Below are 21,695 nucleotides of genomic sequence, written 5' to 3'. Positions count from 1 at the left end.
AAATGGGCTCGGACTCAATGCATTTTGCATTTTGGAGTCAACTTTTTATATTTTTTCCCTCTTTGCACTCGCCTATCGTCTGTGGTGCTGTGGGTGTGTAAATGTGGTTCTGCCTCTATTTTTTTTTTTAATTTTTATTATTTTTTTTTTTGTGGTATGCGGGCCTCCCTCTGCTGTGGCCTCTCCCGTTGCGGAGCACAGGCTCCGGACGCGCAGGCTCAGCGGCCATGGCTCACGGGCCCAGCCGCTCCGCGGCACGTGGGATCCTCCCAGACCGGGGCGCGAACCCGGTTCCCCTACATCGGCAGGCGGACGCGCAACCACTGCGCCACCAGGGAAGCCCTGGTTCTGCCTCTAAACGTTACCCTACTCTCTTCAGCTGGGGCTTCCGCTCGGCTGTAAAATATTGCAGGCGGGATCTCACGGGGGTCTCTCTGCTGTGAGCCCCGGTCACTTTCCTGGGGACGGGGCCTCTTCCTTTCCTCTTGGCCTGCCCCCAGCTCCTCCTCTCCCCTTCCCGCTCCTATAGGATGAGGGGGAAAAGCCTTCTGTTTTCCCCTGCATGTGGGTATTCAGTCCCTGTGCTTGTTTGCTAGGGCTACCATCATAACGCGCCGTAGACCTGGGGGTGGTACTTAAAACAATCGAAAGCTGTTAGTCTGAGATCAAGGTGTCAGCAGGGCTGGCTTCTCCTTGGCTTGTGGATGGCCCTCTGCTCCCTGCGTCTTCACATGCTTGTCCTTCTGTGTCTGTGTCCTTATCGCCTCTTCTAAAAAGGTCACCAATCATATTAGATCAGGGCCCACGCTGGTGATCCATTTTAACTTAATTACCTCTTTAAAGTATCTATCTTCAAATATAGTCACATTCTGCGGTATTGGGGCTTAGGACTTCATCATATGAATTTGAGGTTGGAACACAATTTAGCCCATAACAGGCCCTTTTCACTTTTAAAGTTACCATGAATCACTCTAGGGAAACAGACAGTTGTAATGGCTCCAGAATTTTATAAAATTCTTATGGCCAAGGTCCCTGAGTAATAGTTCCAGAATTACTTCTAAGATGGTAATTGAAATGAAGAATGACTGATAGATTCACTCATTCCAGAAGGATCCCTTCATCGTTCCAACAAAGGCAGTGATTGACACCACAAACTTGAGCCCTGGGGATTGTTTCCCAGGCCCTGCAGGTGCAGGAGGAATGGGAAAGGCCAGATGGCAGCCTCTGGGCGGCAAAGTAGGGAGAACACAGAGAGGGCGGGAGAGGACAGAGCCCAGGCCAAACAGAAATGAGGGCTCCAGAGGCTAGGATGGGGGTGGGCCTTCCTGGGGCTGACGGTTATCACCACTGGTTCACACCCCTTTTCAGTCTGTGCCTTTCCCCTTCCCTGACAACCGGCTGAGAGAAGGCCACAGGAGAAGCATGGGTCACCTGGGTGCTGGGGAGCAATTTAAAACCAACTGGGTAAGAGATACATTCTTTGATGGGAACAAAAGTTCTGTGCAGGTACAGCGGACTCACACTTGAAACCTGGCCATAAGCGTCTATGGAATGTTCAGTGCCTGCAGCTGCTTTTCAAGTCTGGCGTGGAAAACTGAGTGCTGTCTGTCCACGTTCTACCTTCATCCAGAGCCCAGCCCTTGGCCTGCCTTCCTGCTTGTCCTCTTTACTGCCAGGGGAAATCTCTGTCCCCACATCCCATCTCCACACTCACCTCACCCAAAAACTGGCTGTTGAGGGAAACATGCATCCACTACTCCATCCAGCATCCACCCAACCTCCATCCAGCATCCACCCGACCTCCATCCAGCATCCACCCGACCTCCATCCAGCATCCACCCAACCTCCATCCAGCATCCATCCCCTCCCCCACCCAGTATCCACCCATCCATCCACTCTTCTATCCAACATCCATCTATTCCTTTGAACCCTGAACACGAGCAGAGCACCGAGGGCCACTCTTATTCCTTTAAAAATCTTTAATTTTCTGAAGATGACTACTTAAGAAGCCTGATGACGAAGCTTGTCAGCGTAAACTGAGGCCTAAGAAGTGCTTGCCCAACCCAGTGTGACTCACCCACATGAACTGCAGAGAATGTGACTGTGACCGTGTTGGCTTCTCTGTGACTTCCTTCTCTCAGCTCTTGTACAGGTGAAGTGTTGCTTAAGAAAGGTGTTCTTTTAAAAAAGCTGGGAAGGGGGGTGGAGAATCAGTTGATACATGTTTAGAAATCACAGTAGGAAGAAATACCAAGGAAAACATGAACTAAGAAATCAGAATGACCTCTTAGACAGGCCCTGGTCACATATGGGTTAGGAAGAGGTTTGCAATGTTAGAAAGATCTTTTAGCCCACATTAAAATACCTTTTACAAGGATCCCTGAATCTGAATTTTCACACTGGCCATTTCCTGGTGAATCGGTCTTTCTTTCCACACCCAGGAACAAAGTTCCCTCTGGGAGTCAGACATTGAGGCTTCCCTGGGGGAACACGGGGGCCTAAGCCGATTTTCCTAAATTAATTTTACTCTTATCTGGCACTTTTTTCTTGCTTTCTCTCTCTCTCTCTCTCTCTCTATATATATATATATATTTTTTTTTTAACATCTTTACTGGAGTATAATTGCTTTACAATGGTGTGTGAGTTTCTGCTGTATAACAAAGTGAATCAGCTATACGTATACATATATCCCCATATCCCCTCCCTCTTGCGTCTGCCTCCCACACTCCCTATCCCACCCCTCTAGGTGGTCACAAAGCACGGAGCTGATCTCCCTTATCTTGCACTTTTAACCTGCATAAAGTCATCAGTCCTTGTTCATCTTACGGCCTGTCTCTGGCGAAAATCCCATTCAGAAGAAATACGGTGATTCAAAGTAACTTAAGGCTGGCCTGTTGCCTCTCTAAAGGGGCACATTCAAAACACACTCAAATTCTTCTTAAAGTCCTCTTTTCCATTCTCTTTACTCTCAAAATCTCAACAGCTCACATGAGAATTGCTTCTAATTCCCTCTCCCGTGCCCCCAACCCCCAGACTCTCCAAGACTTCAGCTTGTATGGGGGTTCGTCTATCTCACCCCACTTTCCTCTGCTCTCCTCTTTCTAGATCTTTTTTTCTCCCATAAGAAGTTACGGGAGAGAAAAAGATCTCTGCCCTTAAGGTCAATCCAGTTCACTTTGCTTTTCCAGTTGGCTGTTCTTTTGTGTCCTTGACCCACGTATCCAATCGCTTCAGCCAACAACACCCAAGCTCCCCCATTACGAGCTGCCCAGCCAAGGGGGAAGAACGCTCATAGGTTATTCATTTTGTTTTTGTTCCTGTCACGTAATGTGGGTCATCAGCTCATCATCCACAGTCTGAGAGGAAAAGGATAAAAAATAAACAAATTTAAAAATCTTTTGGAAATAACCTAATAGCTTTGCACTTATCATTTCTAGAAAACCATTGTTGGTATTCAATGTTGAAAATGTCTAAATCATAGGACTTCCCTGGTGGTCCAGTGGCAAAGACTCCGCACTCCCAATGCAGAGGGCCCACCGGGTTTGATCCCTGGTCAGGGAACTAGATCCCACATGCCACAACTAAAAAACAAAAAGATCCCGCATGCCACAACTGAAGACCCCACATGCTGCAATGAAGACCCAGCACAGATAAAGAAATAAATAAATAGATAAATAAATAAATAAGTAAATAATAAATAAGTGCTTTTAAAAAAAGAAAATGTCTAAATCATAAAAAGATTCCATTGCCTTCAGAAAGCTAGCACATCGTATGAAAAATAGAGTAAAAAAGGAAAAATAATTGATTTTATTTTTGTCATTTACTATGATTACATATGTATTAGAATTCTGTTCCAGTCAATCAGACTACGGTTTTGTACTTGTGTGAGGGTACATCCGAAGGCATAAATACCAAAGGGATAAACTCAGACAAAGGGTGTGAAGGATGGAAGGTGAAGAGAGTGGGCTCTTACTGAACGAGCTCTGGCTCTGGAGCAGGCTGTCCAGGTTCTGTTCTCAGATGTGTCTCCCATTGGCTTCTTCTCTTTAAACGCAAGAGCCCTGCTGGGACATCAGGGCCATTTCCTCTCTCTTACTTTAGGAACGCTGGGCTGTGTTTGCCAAGAGCTTTAATCACCCCATCTGGCTCCATAGAACAGAGCAGGCAGTTTTCTAGAACCGGGTAGGAGAGAGGCTCTTGCCTGTAGCTCCAGCAGGAAGACAGTGAGACAGAAGAGGTATACGTCCGCTACCTGCTCTCACTCTGGACAGTAAGTCGTAAATTGGGGAACCAAACTGAATATCCCCTAAGTGCTTTATTTTTATAATATATATATTACATATATAATATATATGTATATATAATTTGAAGTATAGTTGATTTACGTTGTGTTAGTTTCAGGTGTATAGCACACTGATTCAGTGATACATACACGTGTATCTTTTTTTTTTTTTCAGATTCTTTTCCCTTATAGGTTGTTCCAGAGTATTGAGTAGAGTTCCCTGTGCTATACAGTAGGTCCTTATTGGTTATCTATTTTACATATAGTAGTGTGTATTCCCCTAAATGTTTTAAAATCACAAACAGTACTTCCATGAGCCAAGAATCAGCATTGTGAGAAGGCCTAACAGCGGTTGCTTTTTAAGAATCATAGACACGGCGAAGGGGGCTGGTGCATGAGTTCAGAAAGTCCAGCTAGAAAACTCATGGTAGGGGGCTTCCCTGGTGGCGCAGAGGTTGCGCGTCCGCCTGCCGATGCGGGGGAACCGGGTTCGCGCCCCGGTCCGGCAGGATCCCACGTGCCGCGGAGCGGCTGGGCCCGTGAGCCGTGGCCGCTGAGCCTGCGCGTCCGGAGCCTGTGCTCCGCAACGGGAGAGGCCGCAACGGAGGGAGGCCCGCATACTACACACACACACACACACACACACACACACACACACAAAAGAAAACTCATGGTAGTGACAGTGAGCCCGGGAAGGTGGCGACCAATTCGAGAGACACCACTGAAGTTGAAATAGGCGCGTAAATAACCCATTAGAGAGGAAGGACGTTGGGGAGATATGAGTGGTGGTACTGTTCAGAAAAACTCAGAGGAGGGAGGAGGCTGCCTCGTGGCGCTCTTCTCTCCTCCCCATCTTGTGTTGACATCATTAACATTTTAAGAAGCTCAGGCTCTCCTAGCCCCGCAGGAGGGCTGAGCCTGGTATGGCAGCGGGAAAGAGCCGCTGGGCCTGGGGCGCGGTCAGGCCTGGCTGCCCGCTGTATCCGTGTTCTTTTCCATCACCTTCTGTAAAGTCCTTCTGAAGAAGGACAAAGCCAGGGTGTTTGTTCCATCTTCTTTCTGATTTATGTTCATAAACATCCTCTCTGCTTTCCTCAGTACTAAAGGCCCTTTCAGGTGTTGTTCAGCCATCGTTTCTGTAGTGCCTGGAGACATCTGTAGCATGAAGGTCGGGCTGATAGGATAGATCAGACGCTGGATTGCTGTCATCTTCTCTGAGGAACTCGTCTACAGCAGGGGCCCCTCTCCAGGTGCTGGGGGTCTCCATGGAGCCCTGCAGTGTTTGCTTCCCTGAGGGCACCCACTGTGGGCTGGAACCCGGCTGGACCCCCGGGTAGAGGCTGGGGTCAGCTGCACCCAACATCGTCTGCCATGGGGCTTCCTTCCTTATACTTAAGTCTCTGGGTATGGCTGGCACGGGCCCCCAAGACCTCCTCACCATAGACTCCCAGCCTTGACTTAATAGTTTCAACATCCTTCAAGTGACTTCTGACCCTATGTTTTAAATCTAACCTTCCCCTCTTTTCCCTTTTATTAGAAAAAATAAATTGATCTCCAGATTGCAAGTTCCTTAAAGTTAGAGATGATGAATTTTCCTCTAAATATTTATTGTGAAAAATTTAAAAACTATAGAAAAAGTGCAAGATAAATATAATGAACACCCCTACACTCTTCACCTAGATTCACCACTTGTTACTATTTTGCAACATTTTCTTTCTCTCTTTATAAAGATACATATACACACATAATATAGATTATACATAATATATATACACTGTAGATACATTATATATGTGCGTGTGTATACATACACACGCACATATATACTTTTTGCCAAAACTATCTGATAGTTGTACACATCATGACACCTTAGCCCTGAATATACACCTCTTATGAACAATGGCATTCTGCTACATAATTGCAATATAATGACAATATTCAGGAATTTAACATTGCTTCAATGTTATCATCTAATACAATGTTTTTGTAGATCTTTTTTTCAGAGATTATGTAATTTTCCCCCTGAATACACTTTTACCTCTTCCTGCTTAACCAACTCAACTCAGGACCTAGCGCAACATGACACACACAGAAGTCCCTAAATAAACATTAGCTGAATGAATGAAGAGATGGGTGAAAGAATGAAAAGTTCTTTCGATGTGTCTTCAGACTTCAAAAGGTGCGAGACTGAGCACAGTTCATGAACTCCGTGTGGGAATCACACGACCTTCAAGCTCTTCTCATTGATCTTGGCAGAAACCCTACACCCAACAGGATATGTATTTTGCAACTGTGGCTTTTTGTCCTCAGCTGGGTGATATTTAAGTTACTGGTGCTTAGAGGAATCATCCGGAACTTGGCAAACCTGTTCAAAGTGAAACGTGTCAGAATCTCTGTTAATCATCCCTCATATATCCTACAAGCACCCAGTCTCCAACATTACTTCCAACTACTGGGGATGCAAACGAGCATTGTCAAAAAGAAAGCAGGAGGAGGACGGAGCTCTGCACTGTAGGATTTCACATCCGACAACAAAGAAGGGCACAGCTTCTGCTGTGATGGCATTCATGGTGTCAGAGGTGATCTGTCACACAGAGGCTTTTGCGGAAATTGACAGCACATCCATTGCCACGGGGCACAGCATTCAGTGAGGCAGACCTTCCCCCCTCATATTTGAGGGAAATTGTCTACTCATATTGGGTATCAAATAGCCCCAGCAGAAGACTCTACTTAAAGAGTGCTCTTTCCCCCAGAGGACGGGTCCTAGGCGTGAGGCTGTGCACACGGCAGGACCCCCGGCCCTGGTTGGCCCCTCTCTTGCTGGCATCTATGGAGGGGGCATCCTAACTATGGTAGTATGCAGATAGAGTTCACGATCATGCCTACTTTTCATTGGAACTTAAGGTAGCTGAACTTCAATCTCTCCATTCTGACAGTTTATAATTTTGCTTTTCCCCCCATATTTCCTATGCATCCTTTAAAGACTGTAGGCATCCCAAGTTCTACACAAAATCTCAGCAGCGAGTTATTGTTAATATGTTTTATGGGCGCATCAAAGCAATTATCCTAAAGCATGCTCCAGACGAGGGTAGCTGGGTTTCTAATTGTATCTAATAGACTTCAGATGAATAGCACTGCACTTCAGAAGCACAAAGCTATGAAGAAAACTCTCTTTTTCATTTTGGTTTCCTTCTCTCCTAACTGATTTGTTTGAAAGACTGAAATTTGACTCTTGAGGGTGGAGGATGAGTTTCAGAATCCTTCCCCACCTCCCAGGACTTTTCCACCCTGCGCCCAGTTTCCCCGTTCCTTACTATCTACCCAGCGCCGCCCACGTGATGCGATGAAACCTTCACTGTTTCGCATCTGGAGCGTCTCTTGGTGCACGGCTCAGGGACCCGAGTCCCCCTGGTCTCTTCCAGGAACGAACTGGCTCCCGACAATTGCCTAGTGTCCAGGCAGGGGCCACTTTCTTTTCAGAGGACATTTGATGTGAAGAGATCACTGTTCGTTACATCAGGGCAGGTAATCTGGCAGCTCTGGGCTGGTGCTCCAATTCTATTTGGTTTGTAAACTATAGATTTTCTTTACTGTGTGTTTCCTTTACATAGCTTGTCTTTGTCTAGATTCACAGTATTTCGTCTGACACAATCATCCTTCAGATATTACCCAAGACAGCAGTGGTGGTGGTGGGGTCACATAGAAATACCCAAATAGTTCTATCTTATTATACTAGTGAACACTTTCCTTCAGGATACAAAAGACACTGATAAGAATATTAGCGTCTGTTGTTTTGGCAGCAGGGTTACTGTTAAAATAGTGGAATGTAGGGACATATTTTGGTTATTTTATAAACTGCATTACTCTGCCTTTATCTATGAAACCCAATGATAGATTTCTTAACGGAAGTGATAAAACATTAGTTAGAACAATCACAATCTTGGATAAATAAAAAGGCAACCAATAAAACCGCCGACTACTTGGATGAAAAGAGTATTGTGTTACCCCACTGTGAAGGGACAATACGGAACTTGGACAAAAGCTAGGGAAGGGAAACTGTTGACAGCATCAGCTGGTGTCTTTATGAAACTCAGTCTTCAGTCAAACTGCACGTGGTCACCAATGTCTTCCACGTATTTGCTTTAGCGCACCTATGGGGATTTGGGGAGTCACAGTGTTGGATTCTGACATATTTTTAAAAATCTGGATTAGAGCCAATTGACTGAACTTGCTTCACTGGGTGCGTAAATAATCCTGCAGCATAAACTGTTCACCTGGAATGATGCACTCGTTTTGAGGTTAAGGATGCAGGTGAAACAAATCTTTGCATCCCTGTCCCTGAAGGAAGGGCTGTTCAGTGAGGGGGTCCAGAGCCCTGAGCTCAGCCTCCAAGGAGGCGGGTGAGGCCACTTCCTAGCTGGGCGACCTTGAGCAAATCAGTCTCTTCAAGGGTCTCTTTCTTCCTGGGTCAGATGAAGTCAACTGGTTCAGAGGGCTGGAAGAGTAAAGCAAATGAGATTGTGTCTGTGAAGTTCTTAGCGCAGTGGCTGGGACACACGTGTTTGATACATGATTGCTATGAGTACTACTAACTCTAACCAGATGTGGCTGTTGTTTTAAAAGAAGAGATACACTCACAAAGGTATGTTTAGGGCTTCCCTGGTGGCGCAGCGGTTAAGAATCTGCCTGCCAATGCAAGGGACACAGGTTCGAGCCAAGGCCTGGGAAGATCCCACATGCCACGGAGCAACTAAGCCTGTGCGCCACAACTACTGAGCCTGCGCTCTAGAGCCCACACGCCACAACTACTGAGCCCACGTGCCACAACTACTGAAGCCCTCGTGCCACAACTACTGAAGCCTGCACACCCAGAGCCCGTGCTCCACAATAAGAGAAGCCACGGCAGTGAGAAGCCCGTGCACCGCAACGAAGAGCAGCCCCCGCTCGCCGCAACTAGAGAAAGCCCGCGTGCAGCAACCAAGACCCAACGCAGCCAAAAATTAATAAATAAATTTATTTTTAAAAAAAAGGTATGTTTAGATTTTCCATTTTAAAAAAAGAACGAAAGAACCGTTTTCTTTTCAGGGAAGGTCTCAATGCCTCCTTCCTCAAAGTGAAGATACATTTCCTTGTTCTGTGATCTCTGTGCAGTTAGAATGCAGGACAAGACTTAAGATATACAGGTATTTATTTTCCTATTCAGGGAAAAATGTACTCATTTACCCAAGTAAGTTTACCCATTCATTCAAGACACATTTATTAACTCCTAGCAGGTGACAGGTATGAACATAGCATTAATGAGATAATTTTTTTTTCTCAGAAAGATATTTCCTATATTTCTAATCAAGGGATTTTCTTTTAACATTTATTTGTGTCTTGCAAATTTCCATGATACCTTCTGCTGGAAAAACCTACCTCATATTTGAAAGCAAAGGCTATGTCACTGTACTAATTTTATGTCAAGTCCGAATTATAGCAAACCTGGTGTCTGTGAATGCCCTTAAAAGGTTTATATGGTGGCAAATGTTATGCCAGCACTCATTCAGTCGCGAGCAATTGTCTTTTTTAAGGTGGAGAATTCTAGAATGTTTACCTTTGACCTTGGCCTTCTGTGGATTTGTGCATCTTTGTCTGCTACCCCTGGGCTTGTGTTCCTGAGCTCCGGGCTGCAAAGTGCTCTCCTTTGCATCCGAGGCTCCTGAAAAGTGCCAGGTAGACAGTGGTTTGAAGCAAAGCTGAATTAAGGAAATAAAGAAGAAGGAAAAGTGAGAAGGGAACAGAGAGATGGTGTATAAGAGGAGGAGGGTGGGTGGAGAGAATTTTACCCACATGGTTAGCTATTGAACAAGTTGATACATTAGAGACGATACAAAATGTAGTGCATGTAAAGGATATTTCTCCTTTCATGGATTCCAGAGGGGGAAGAAGTCAAAAGGAAAGGTCAGAGATGCCCAAGTCAGAAGGGGGATGGGGCGAAAGTGCGTTTGTCCAGCAAGAAGCTGGCAGGGCCCCTTCTAAGGGGCCCTTAGAAGGTGACATTGTCCAACTGGAAATAGGGGAGCGACCGAGGCATCACTGCTTACACCTGGTTCAATCTCCAGTCCAGAGAATACGGCAAAGGGGACCGAGTCACTGATGTAACCCTTAAAGTTTCCTTACGAGGGGATGGCCATTCTGGAGACCAAAGGACTTCTCAATAAGTCCAATATAATCAGTTTTTCTTCCAGGGCTAAAACAAATGACTGTTTCTCAGGCTGAGGACCAGCTGAAGTAGCTGATTTGCGTTATCTGGGGTGTGTTGTTTAAAAATAATACAATATAATCACACTCACGTGGAGGCCGGAAATCACAGAAGGAGGGGCAGATTCACTGCTGCTCTCCTACACACCCACGCCTTCTGAGCTCAGGGGCAGATGTTACTGTCTGCACTGTGTATCCTTTTGTCTAGTCTTTTCATGGTTCTTAGCCAAGTGTAAAGAGTCAATTTGGTGTCAGTTAAAAGCACACATGGTATTAAACTGATAAGAACAGATACTACACTTGGTCTGAGCCAAAAGGCCGAAAAAGAAAAAAAAAAAAAGCACACACAGTGGAACTCCATTGTGCTAATCATCTGCTGATGACCCCCCAGGAGAAGCTTGGGAGCCGAGTTTGGGCTTATGTCCGAAGAAGAACCCTTGCTCACCCCAGCTAACTGAGGTTTTATATCAACATTTCAAATGGAAGGGGAGACACAGCTCTTTAAGAAGGGGTACTGGGCTTCCCTGGTGGCGCAGTGGTTGAGAGTCCGCCCGCCGATGCGGGGGACGCGGGTTCGCGCCCCGGTCCGGGAAGATCCCACGTGCCGCGGAGCGGCTGGGCCCGTGAGCCGTGGCCGCTGAGCCTGCGCGTCCGGAGCCTGTGCTCCGCAGCTGGAGAGGCCACAACAGTGAGAGGTCCGCGTACCACAAAAAAAAAAAAAAAAAAAAAAGAAGGGGTACTGACAACAGGAAATAAAATTCTGTAGGTATTTGCCAAGGATGTAAAACGTGATGCACGTTTAAATAATAGAAACTGCAATTCAGTTGGTACCGGGAAAATAATGTAGAAAAATGGTCATGTGGCTGAGTTTTGTGCCTGCGACGTCACTTTGTACCTGGAATCGTGATTTGCTATAAGAATTCTGAAGTATCTGACAGGATGCTTTTAATTACAAAAGTAATATACACTGTCTTCTCGTTTGCAGAAAACCTTAATAGCAATTAGAAACTTCCCAGACGACCTGTGACAGGGTTGAGAATCGAAAAGCCTGGGTGGGAAAGCAGAAACCCAGATTTGGTTGTTTTGTTTTGGAGAAATTGAGCTTCAATTCTAGGTGAATTCGAGCCTTCTTGACGGGTACCGGACAGTACGGCCCCTATTCATCCGCAGGCAGTGGATGGGATGGTGCGGGGCAAGCTTTTCCTGAATTGCCTTAAGTGTATATTTGCCATCTCTCCTGCGGCTACGAGCCGTTCAAATTCACCCCCAGAATACTCTGGGACTTTCTCCAAAAATGGTCACTCCAGAGCACATCTTCGCACAGGAATCACACTGCTGTCAACCAGGTGATGTCAGCCAGACAGGAAGACAGTCTGTAGCCGTGGATCTCAGCTAAAACCTCTCCTGTGTGGACACACGGGGAATGTGAAAGGAAGATGTGTCAGTGAAATGACATCACCTCAACACACAATACTGCAGGGACGCGGTGGGCCAGGGGTCCTCAGTGGGGAGTGGTTTGCTCTGCGGGGACGCTGGCAACGTCTGGAGACATTGGGGTTGCTACCACAGGGTTGGGGGGTGTGACAGGAAGGTGTGCGCTGCGGGCCGCTTGCTGCGCAGAGGCCAGGGACCCTGCTGAACGTCCCGCCGTGCTCGGGCCAGCCCCACAGCTGGGAATTGTCCGGCCCCAAAGGTCAGCAGTGCTGAGGCTGAGAAACCCTGTGTCAGAGAAGAGAAAAGCAGTTTCAGTTCGCAGGACCGCTGTGCCAACAAGGAATCCGTGTGACTATTTCGACAGAGTCGACTTGCGAGCGGGGAAGTGGCTTTCGAGAGCCGCTCCTGCCGGGCCTTGAGAGCCAGTTCATCCAGCCTCGCCTGAGTCCGCTTGTCCCACGTGAAGCACCCGCTGGGCAGGCACCGGAGATGTTTCCAGGATAAATCTGCAGGGGTGGTGGCCTCCGGCTTGTGAACAGATGCACGCGTGGTGACCGAGGAGCAGGACGGGGACCGGAGCTTTCCTCCCTGTGACCTCGCGACTCCAGGAATTACTGATCCGGGGCTGGCGTGCTTTGCATTTGTTTTCAGACCATGGAACACACTCCTTTTCACAACGTCTTGAATATTCACGAAGTCGAGTTGCTTTTTCGTAATACAGAGAGGAAGATGTGACAGCGATCACTATCCGCATTTCACAGACGAAAAACCACGAAGGAGTTAACTGACCCGCGTAAGTTAAGAGTCGGGCCAGACCGGTCGCAGCTACTGCTGGTACGAACAGGAGCGGTTGGTCTGGCCCTTACCGCGGGCAGACAGTGTGCGGAACACAGCATGTACGTGTCTCATTGTACCCCCTTCCCTCCACCCCATCCTCACTGGGGCTTGGCTGAGGGCCCGAGGCCCGGCCTCTCCGCAGGCGACTGGCCCACCTGGGGCGTGAGCCCCTTTCCGCCCCTTGCGTCGCAGCCCCCACCCCGCTCCCATGCGGGTACAGGGTTCTCACATTGCAACTGGGAAGAAGGCTCAAGGAATCATAGGAAAGAACTTTTTTACTTAAATGGGATTAACACTTAAATCATAGAAATGGTTTGATCTCCATTACAATTTTTTCTTTCAAAATGTACTTTCCCATTCATTTTTACTACATCGTGTAGATATATAGCAGCCAGATAAGAGCACTGAATCCAATTCATGCATTCACTCGCTCACTCATGAGACATTAAGCGCCTGTTGTGTACCAGGGAAGGTTCTAGGCCATGGGGGGAGGCGGGGTGGTAATTAGGATTGTTGACCCTTAGCTCTTGTCTTCAGTGTGGTCACAACCTAGTGTGGGAGGTGGAGAGCCACATTACAAGACACACACACACACACACACACACACACACACACACACACACACGAGAAGTGTGACGTGCTGGGACATTTCAGAGACAGGGAAGGAAAAAGCCTGGTTGAGTTTTGACGGGGACCGTTTGCCTGGAGCCTATAGCGTGTGGGAGTGTTAGAAGGAGATGGGCCTGGATTCACTGGAGGGGTGTGGTTCACATTCTCTAGTGGGTGAGGTGCCGTTTTGGCTTCCTCATCTGTATGGACTCTGTCAGTGATGTCTGTACCTTTCACCCAGGTGTCATCCTTGTCACTCATGTCTATTTGGTTACCAAGGTCTGCCTCCCCGCCCCCCCCACCACAGATGGCTTCCACATAGGATGGCCTGGGGTAAGTTACTTATCTCTGTGACCGTTTCTCCTCTTCTGTAAAGTGTGAGTAATAAAAGTGGTATGTAGGGACTTCCCTGGTGGCGCAGTGGTTAAGAATCCGCCTGCCAGTGCAGGGGACACAGGTTCGATCCCTGGTCGGGGAACTAAGATCCCACAGGTTGTGGGGAAACTAAGCCCTCGCGCCACAACTACTGAGCCGGTGGGCTCCGGAGCCCGCAAGCCACAACTAGAGAGAAGCCCGTGCTCCGCGATGAAGAGCCTGCGTCCCGCAACTAAGACCTGACACAGCCAAAAATAAATAAATAAATATTAAAAAAATAAAAGCTGCTATACTCCAATAAAAGTTAATTTTAAAAAGCCTTTTTTAAAAAAGTGGTATGTATATGAAAGATGTGAGGAGTAAACTGGACGCTTAGACACAGGAACCCAGACTTTGGGGGTGTGGAGGTGGCCGCTCTGTTCCCAGTGGGCCCCCCTCTTTGCCTTCTCTCCATCCCCTCACCTCCTTTCTTTAGGCACCTAACATCACACTGGACACACTGGAGGCCCTCGTGGTTTGTTTCTTCTCTGCTAATCTCTCCTCTTTCCAAACATTTCTGCCACTAGTCTCTGGCAGGAACCCATTCTTTCTTCCAGGGAGTTTAAGTAAGTAAGGTTGTTGGACTGGAAATAATTTATCAACTCAATTGTTTATGAACTCATTGCTTTTCCAACTCATTAAAGGTGGCTTTAAACACTTGATCTTAAAGTCCCGAATCAAGTGTTTTTTTCCTGCACTTGGGGAAGAACTTTTGCTATTTGCATCCATCCGTTCATTTGCACATGTGTAAGCAGAGTAATGATGTCGCCTTATTAGAGAACTCCAGCCACCCAAACTACAGAACATTAAACAATATATCTAGATCGCGTGTTTTCTTCTCAATCACAGTTCAGTAAAGCCAAACTATATTTTTCGAGTTCCTCATGGGTAAAGACATGTTGTTCGCACTTCAACCATGTGGGTGTCCCCAGTTTTTATCCTGAACACCAACGGATTAGCAGAGAAAGTTAGGAGATGCAAGATTTCTATTTCTTTTGAATTTGTATTGTTAAATCAGGAAATATTTTTAAAGGTAACGGTTGAACACTGAAAAGCTGAAAATTGCTTTAATTTATAGCAGGAAACCAGGCTCACTTGAAATTTCTATGTGTTTGATGAAAGGAAAAGATCGCATTTGAATACTTATCCCTGAGACCAGAAATGGATATAAAATGCAATTAATCGATCTGCTAATTGTTCTTCCTTGTGTGAAGAGCTGTTTAGTGTTTACTACCCACCATGACTGTTCTGTGGAACTGAACCAAACCTGGGTCCAAGGCCCTTCTGTGCTTTCCTTCCTCCCTCCTGGGTGTGGAGGAAGGTTGGGGGAGGGGGAGAGGAGCTGCCCGCTTCCGGTCAGCATCCAGCAGCCTCTCTGCTCTCCGGCTTCCCAGGGGTCTCTCCCAGGCTATCCGCGGGCCACCTGCTCACATGGACTGTCCCTTGGGCAGGCGTAGCTCAGGCACGGTCTCTGCCCGGGTCTGCCCTGGCTTGGGCAGCAGGATGGGTTCAAAGGCACACTACACTGCTTGCTTTTCTTAGAAGGAGGCTCTATGAACAGCACAAAGGACAGGTGTTAGAGGCCTCCTGGCCAGCCTTCTTGCTCTAGGAGTCCTGTGTGAATCGTGTTTTCTCTCTTCTAGAACCTTCACTCATAACTCTCTATTTTCCACTTCTCCCTATGTGCTGGCTCCTGAGGTCACAATCCCATCTTAAAACAAACACCTCACCTTGACCCTTATCTGTCCCCCTGCCACCAAGTCCCTCAAGAGATCAAGGTCATATTTGCTCTGTCTACTTTTCCATCCTCCATTTATTCTTTTTTGGTAACAGCTTTATTGAGATATAATTCACATATCATGCAATTCACCCACTCAGGTGTATGATTCAGTGGCTTTAGTATATTCATAGAGTTATGGCATCCGTCACCCAGATCAACTTTACAACATTTCCATCACCCCATGAAGAAAAACCGTGCCTGTTAGCAATGGTTCCCCATTCCCTCCCCCACCCCAGCTCTGTTTTCCATCTCTGTGGATTTGCCCCTTCTGGACGTTTCATATAAGAGGAATCACACAATGTGTGGTCTTTTGTGTCTGACTTATTTCCTTTGGCGTGATCTTCTCAGGGTTCATCCATGTTGTAATATGTCACAGTATTTCATGCCTTTTTATGAACAAATAACCTTCCATTCTGTGGACAGACCACATTTTAGCTTATCTATTCAACAGCTGATGGACATAAGAGCAAAAGTTCCTTCCTTTTGCTCCTATGGATAAAGCTGCTCTGAACATTCCTGTATGAGGTTTTGTCTGGATAAATGCTTTTATTTCTCCGGGGTGTGGTTGGTCCCCTTCCCCTGAGGCATGTGGCTGAAAGGGGGAGTGGATAACCTAACAAAATCAAGGTCTCTCGGGAAAAAGGGGGAGCGTAGATGCTGGGTGAAGAACCAATAGTGGTCACTAAAATGTTTCTTCTTTTTATAAGGATTAAGCTTCATGCGCATGCCTGTACGTTCCACCCATGAGTCATGTTCTCTGTCAAGTTTAGAAAACATCCTTCCATTTCTAGTTAAGTGTTGTTCATTAATAATGAACATTTATCAAATGTCTTTTGCCATCAAAGGAGATTATTTTATGTTATAAATTTTGCTAGAGTGTGAAATGCTAAACTTATAGATTTCTCAATACTAATATAGCATTAAATTAATGGGATTAAAACTTGCTGGGTTGTAGTGGGCAGTTCTCTTAATACATTGTTAAAACGGTCTTTATAGTTCTTGATTTAAAATGCTTACATCTAAGTGGTAGTGTGTATGTCGGGCTTCAGTTCTCTGGACCATATGCAGATAGTTTAGCTCATGCATACCTCCATGATAAGTACAACTAGTGAGTATTAATGCAGAGATGTAGTAAGGCAGCCTGGAAAGGAAATTCAGCAATTGGAGGAGGTTTTGTGGCCTGAAAGTCTACAAAGAACTGTCCAGTCAAAGCAGAGGCCAGGAAGCCCTCGGTGCCATTATCTGGTCTGCACAGAGACCCTCCACACCTCTGTCTGGGTCACGGTTAACTCACAAATCAGACCAATTTGGACACATTCAAGCCAACAGATGGAGGTTCAATTTTAACAGAACCTTGAACATGGTCGACCTCTGTACCGTTAGGGTCCCCCCATGTGGGCGTCACAGCACAGATGTGTGATGCCCACACGGTGCACAAGAGCCCCAGTAAGAACCCCCGGTACGCTCTCCACAGGAGCCCCAGTAAGAACCCCCAGTACGTACGCACTAGCTAGTCTGGTCTCTGGTCTTAGATTTCTGGTGGGCTTCTCCCTTTACGTAACGACTTCTGTTTTTTTCTATGAATATGATGCCTTCTTGTTATAAAACATTCAACTACTATAGAAAAGCACAAAAAAGAAGAGAAAAACCACCCCAAATCTCACTACCCACGAATGCCAGCACCGCTTTTGGTTTAAGCCTCTTTCCAGCCATCAACCTCTGGGAAACATACAAGATGGAAGGATCAGCAGATGTGGATGTAAATGCAGATACATATGATTTCATTGTATAAAAAGTGAGTCATACTAGACACGCTCTTTGCTTGTTAAGTAGTAATTTTCATTTCATGTGAAGTTGACAGAAGAAAAAGAAAATGCAGTGAAACTGAATGGACTGCTAAACTTATATATAAATATTCCTTCAGAAGATAGATCCGTTCCCAAAGTTGCCTCTAACGTTGAGGAATTACAGTTACCGTGGAGAGGTCAAGACTGTATTTTCTGGCATATTTTTCAATGTTGGACAATCTGGGTTGACTTTGCTTGAAAAACAGGTGAGAAGCTCTCATACATCTTCCCATCTCCCCGCCCGACCTCCTAACTTTTTTCCTTATGTGCTGTAAACGTGATTCCCTGGGGGCTGCTTGTTTGCTTTTTCTTACTCTTTCCTCTGAATTGACCCGAAGGGAACCCAAGCTCACCGCCTGGCCTTCACCCACGGCGCCTCCCTTTTCACTTAAATCACATTTTCGCTTCTGCTCAGATCACTTGTTTGGAAGGAGAAAGTTTAATCTAAAATACCGTGTAACAATTAGAGATGCACAACTCATCTTTTACAGCCAGGTTAACATGACATGGCCTCTCTTAGTCATTTCTTTACCATCTTAAGGTGTCATCTAAAATTATTATTTTGAAGAGTCTATTTATTAAAAATGACTTCTCAGAGAGCCACATAAAACAGGTCTAGGAGGGCTCTCCTGAGATTGGACTGGCCTTTCCCCAGTGTGCCAGAGGCAGAAAGGTGCACAGGACCCACTCCTTTGCTGCCACCAAGGCCACATGCAGACGTGGCCCTGCTCCTGTGTCCTGTCTCCTGGCTGAAGGGGACACCAGCCACTCAGGACAACCTTGGGTTTACGCGAGAGCTCTCTCTGTCTCACTTGTCACATTTAACTGATTACCAAATCCCATTCTTTTTTGGGGGGGAATAATTTTAGATTTACAGAAAAGTGTTAAAGATGTAGAGAGCATCCCTTTATATTTGCCCAGCTTTCCCTAATTTTAGCAGCTTACATAACCACGGCACAATTATCCCAACGGAGGCATGAACATTTGGTACAATACTACGAAGTGAACTACAGACTTGATTTAGATTTCACTGGTTTTCCACTCATGTCGTATTTCTGCTCCTGGGTCCACTGAGGCGGAGACTTCAGGGCCTAAGTATGTGTGTACTGAAGTCTTCTTGTCCTGGTCAGCACGTTGCCTTCACCCCGGCCCTCGGCTCCCCTCGTGTCCGCTCTGGGGAAAGCCTTTGAAATGACCCCCCTTCTCCAGGGTCACCCCCCTTCAGCCATTCCTTACAGAATGATCTTTCATAAATGCAGATTTGAGAGTGGACCCTCCTTCTCAAATTCCCTCAAAGTTTTCCCTTCATGCATGAGATGGAGTAGGGGCTTTCTAGCAGGGCCACGTCTGGATCTGCTTCTCCGGCCTCATTTCCCCTAATTTCTCCCAATTCAGGGCCCACGCAGGAAGGCCCCCGTGCTCTCCGTGGCCGCCGGCTCACAGCCTCCGGGCCTGACGCGGGCCATCGCCTGCTCTCATTCATCCTTTTCAACCTGCCCCTGCGAAGTTCCCCCTCGTCCTCCCCCTCGCCAAGCCTGGACCTGCACAGCTTCTGTCAGGGTGCTGACCAGACGGCTTTGTGGTTGCATGTCTGTCTCCTCTGATGGTTTGTCAGAGTCTTCTGGGTTTTTTTCGGCCGCACCGCAGCTTGTTTGGGATCTTAGTTCCCTGACCAGGGATTGAACCCGGGCCCTCGGCAGTGAGAGCACAGATCCCTAACCACGAACCCCCACGGAATTCCCTGTCGGTCTTGAGCACAGGAAATCTGTCTTTATTTCTGTAGCCCCAACACCCAACATATTCAGTGCTCAGTAATTGTTTGTTGAAGACATAGAAAACAAACTTATACTTACCAAAGGGGTCGGGGGGGATAAATTAGGAGTCTGGGATTGATAGCTACACACTACTATATATAAAATAGACAAAGAACAAGGGCTTACCATATGACACAGGGAGCTATACTCAATATTTTGCAATAACCTACAGTGGAAAAGAATCTGAAAAAGAATGTGTGTGTGTGTGTGTAGAACTCGTTCATTTTCTGTACACCTGAAGCTAACACGACGCTGTAAATCAGCTATATTTCAGGGAAGCAGGCTGGAGACGGTGGAGACTCACCCGTGGTTGGTACCCAGAACTCGTGTGAAATCATGAAATTGGAATGCCTCCGTGACGAACGGCCCTGAAAATAAAGCCAGCTGCTAATGCAGAGAGGTATTTCAGAATTCCAAGATTTCCAAATACCACGTGATGGGTCCCTGGTGAGAGTCAAGGGCTTCCTATGGAATTAGCTGATCCTCTTCTTAGTGGGACAGACTCCTTGGGAGGCATCAGTACCGGTTGGTTTGGCTTGAGGGAGGACCCGGGGCAATATCAGGTGGGGGTAGGAGCGTCGGGCGGCGACAGTAGCCAAGGCGGCTGGGCCTGCTCGAGGCCCGCTCCTGGGCGCTGCTCCCCTGGGGCCAGGCTCCCCAAAGCGTGGTCCACGGCAGGGAGACCAGCCCATCGTTCTTCGCCCAGGATGGCCTCAGCTTCCGAACTGGCGGTCCCGTGCGCAGCAGCCCCTCAGGCCTGGCCTCCGTGGGAAGGTCGCTCGTCCCCACAAGAGGCAGAGAAGGTGCTCATGAGACACTCAGAGGGGTCGTGCTCACGGGGGGGCTGGGAGCTGAGTCCCGTCTGCCCAGAGATTCCACCCAACTCATTGTTCTCCCACTCCACCCCGTCCAAATCCATCTGGCAAAACTCCTTTGAAAGAAGTAGTAGAGTGTTTTTAAACGGTTCATTATCACTTGTGTAAAGTTCAGGTAATGCAAGGACTGAATTATTGATCGGAAAATCTTCATTTCTTGGCTGCATGCAATCTGGGTAGCTTAAACTGTCACGGGAAATTAAAAACTTTTTCATTATAAAGTGATATTTCCACACTGCCGAGAAACGTGGAAAGTAGAGACAAGTGAAAGTTCACGTATAGTTTTATCACCATAGCAAAATGCATTTTAATATACGTTCTTCAATCACTTTTTCTTAGACTTAATTTTTAAAAAATAATTGCAGTTACAGCATACGTACCATTTTGGTAAACTCCTTTTTACTCCCCATTACATTAGAAACATTTTTTTCATGCTGCACAATAGTTTTCATACCCAAACTGTTTAATGACTACATGAAAAACACCTTAGAATTAGACTGGGAAATTTCAAAGAAATACTTACTAACTTAATTAGCATACAGCTGATCATAATGAAGTCCTGAAAAATTGTCATTTTTGACATCTAGTGACATGGGAAGCTGCTCATCTTATGTTTTTAAGTAGAAATAAGTAAGATGTGAGATAATTATTTCCGAATGGTGGTTTTAATTTCTCCTTTTTGCCTTTTTTACTTTCTGGAATGTGATAATGACATAATTACTTTGTAATAAAAACACAAGGAACACTTTCCAGGGGAAAAAACACTGAGAGGAGATTTGATGCTTAATAGCACCTCACAAAAATGCCATTGAAGTCACTCTGAGTTTGGAATTCAGAAGCCAAGAATCATGGCTAAAACACATTATCTATAGAAAGGAAAAACTGCAGAGTTTGTCTTTGCTAGTACAGTTGGAGAAGTTTCAAGAACAGCCAACGTACAGGTGAGGTCACCCGGGCACTGGAGGGGAGGAGGGTTCAGGGGAGAACCCTCTGAGCGCAATTCACAGGGACTCCAAGCTCAGGACACCTGATCTGAGACCAGGGATTTCCGTCCTGCGTCATACGTGCCTTTGTAATGGAAACTGATCGTCTGCCCAGGGGACACTGGTCATGCAGCTGAGTCACTTAGCGCTGAGTCTAGTCTCTACAAGTTAGCTTCTCACTGTGGTTTGATTTTCAAGTAGATTTGCTCAGAACTCCAAAATGCAATTCCCTAGTTATGGAGCCTGGAATGTGGCAGGCCAGGCCCGGCACTAGGTATTGTGGATACAAAGGCGAGTACTATAGTCTTGTTCTCCTTATCTGCTCCTGGGGGACAGAGATAAGTAAATCAGTGATTAAAGTTTCACACGTTAAATGCTATTATGAAATATAAATATGAATAAATTATAATAAATATGAATAAATATAAAAAATAAATATTTGGTTCCTGGCCCATGGTTCCTAAAACCTCTGGAATCTCTGGAGTGATGTGTATGCTAATGAGATTACTGTGGTCAGACCCTAGGTAGCTTCAGGATGGGGGCTGCCTGCCAGGAAAGCCAAGGCACAATTAGAGGGCTG

General features: G+C 46.4%; 1 long non-coding RNA gene and 1 pseudogene across 1 annotated transcript; both read right to left on the bottom strand.

The window, feature by feature from the left end:
* Positions 1 to 6,139: 6,139 nt before the first annotated feature.
* On the bottom strand, positions 6,140 to 10,676 carry LOC114487004 (uncharacterized). The gene is made up of 3 exons (XR_003681568.1): positions 9,876 to 10,676; positions 8,557 to 8,777; positions 6,140 to 6,647 (listed from the first exon to the last, which is right to left on the bottom strand). It is a non-coding gene; the product is annotated as an uncharacterized lncRNA (long non-coding RNA).
* Positions 10,677 to 10,756: 80 nt separating this feature from the next.
* LOC112064666 (uncharacterized) lies at positions 10,757 to 10,852 on the bottom strand (annotated as a pseudogene).
* Between the last annotated feature and the right edge of the window lie 10,843 nt (positions 10,853 to 21,695).

Source organism: Physeter macrocephalus, chromosome 10, assembly GCF_002837175.3.
Source record: "Physeter macrocephalus isolate SW-GA chromosome 10, ASM283717v5, whole genome shotgun sequence".
Taxonomy (NCBI): domain Eukaryota; kingdom Metazoa; phylum Chordata; class Mammalia; order Artiodactyla; family Physeteridae; genus Physeter; species Physeter macrocephalus.
This window is presented reverse-complemented; position numbering and strand designations above follow the sequence as displayed.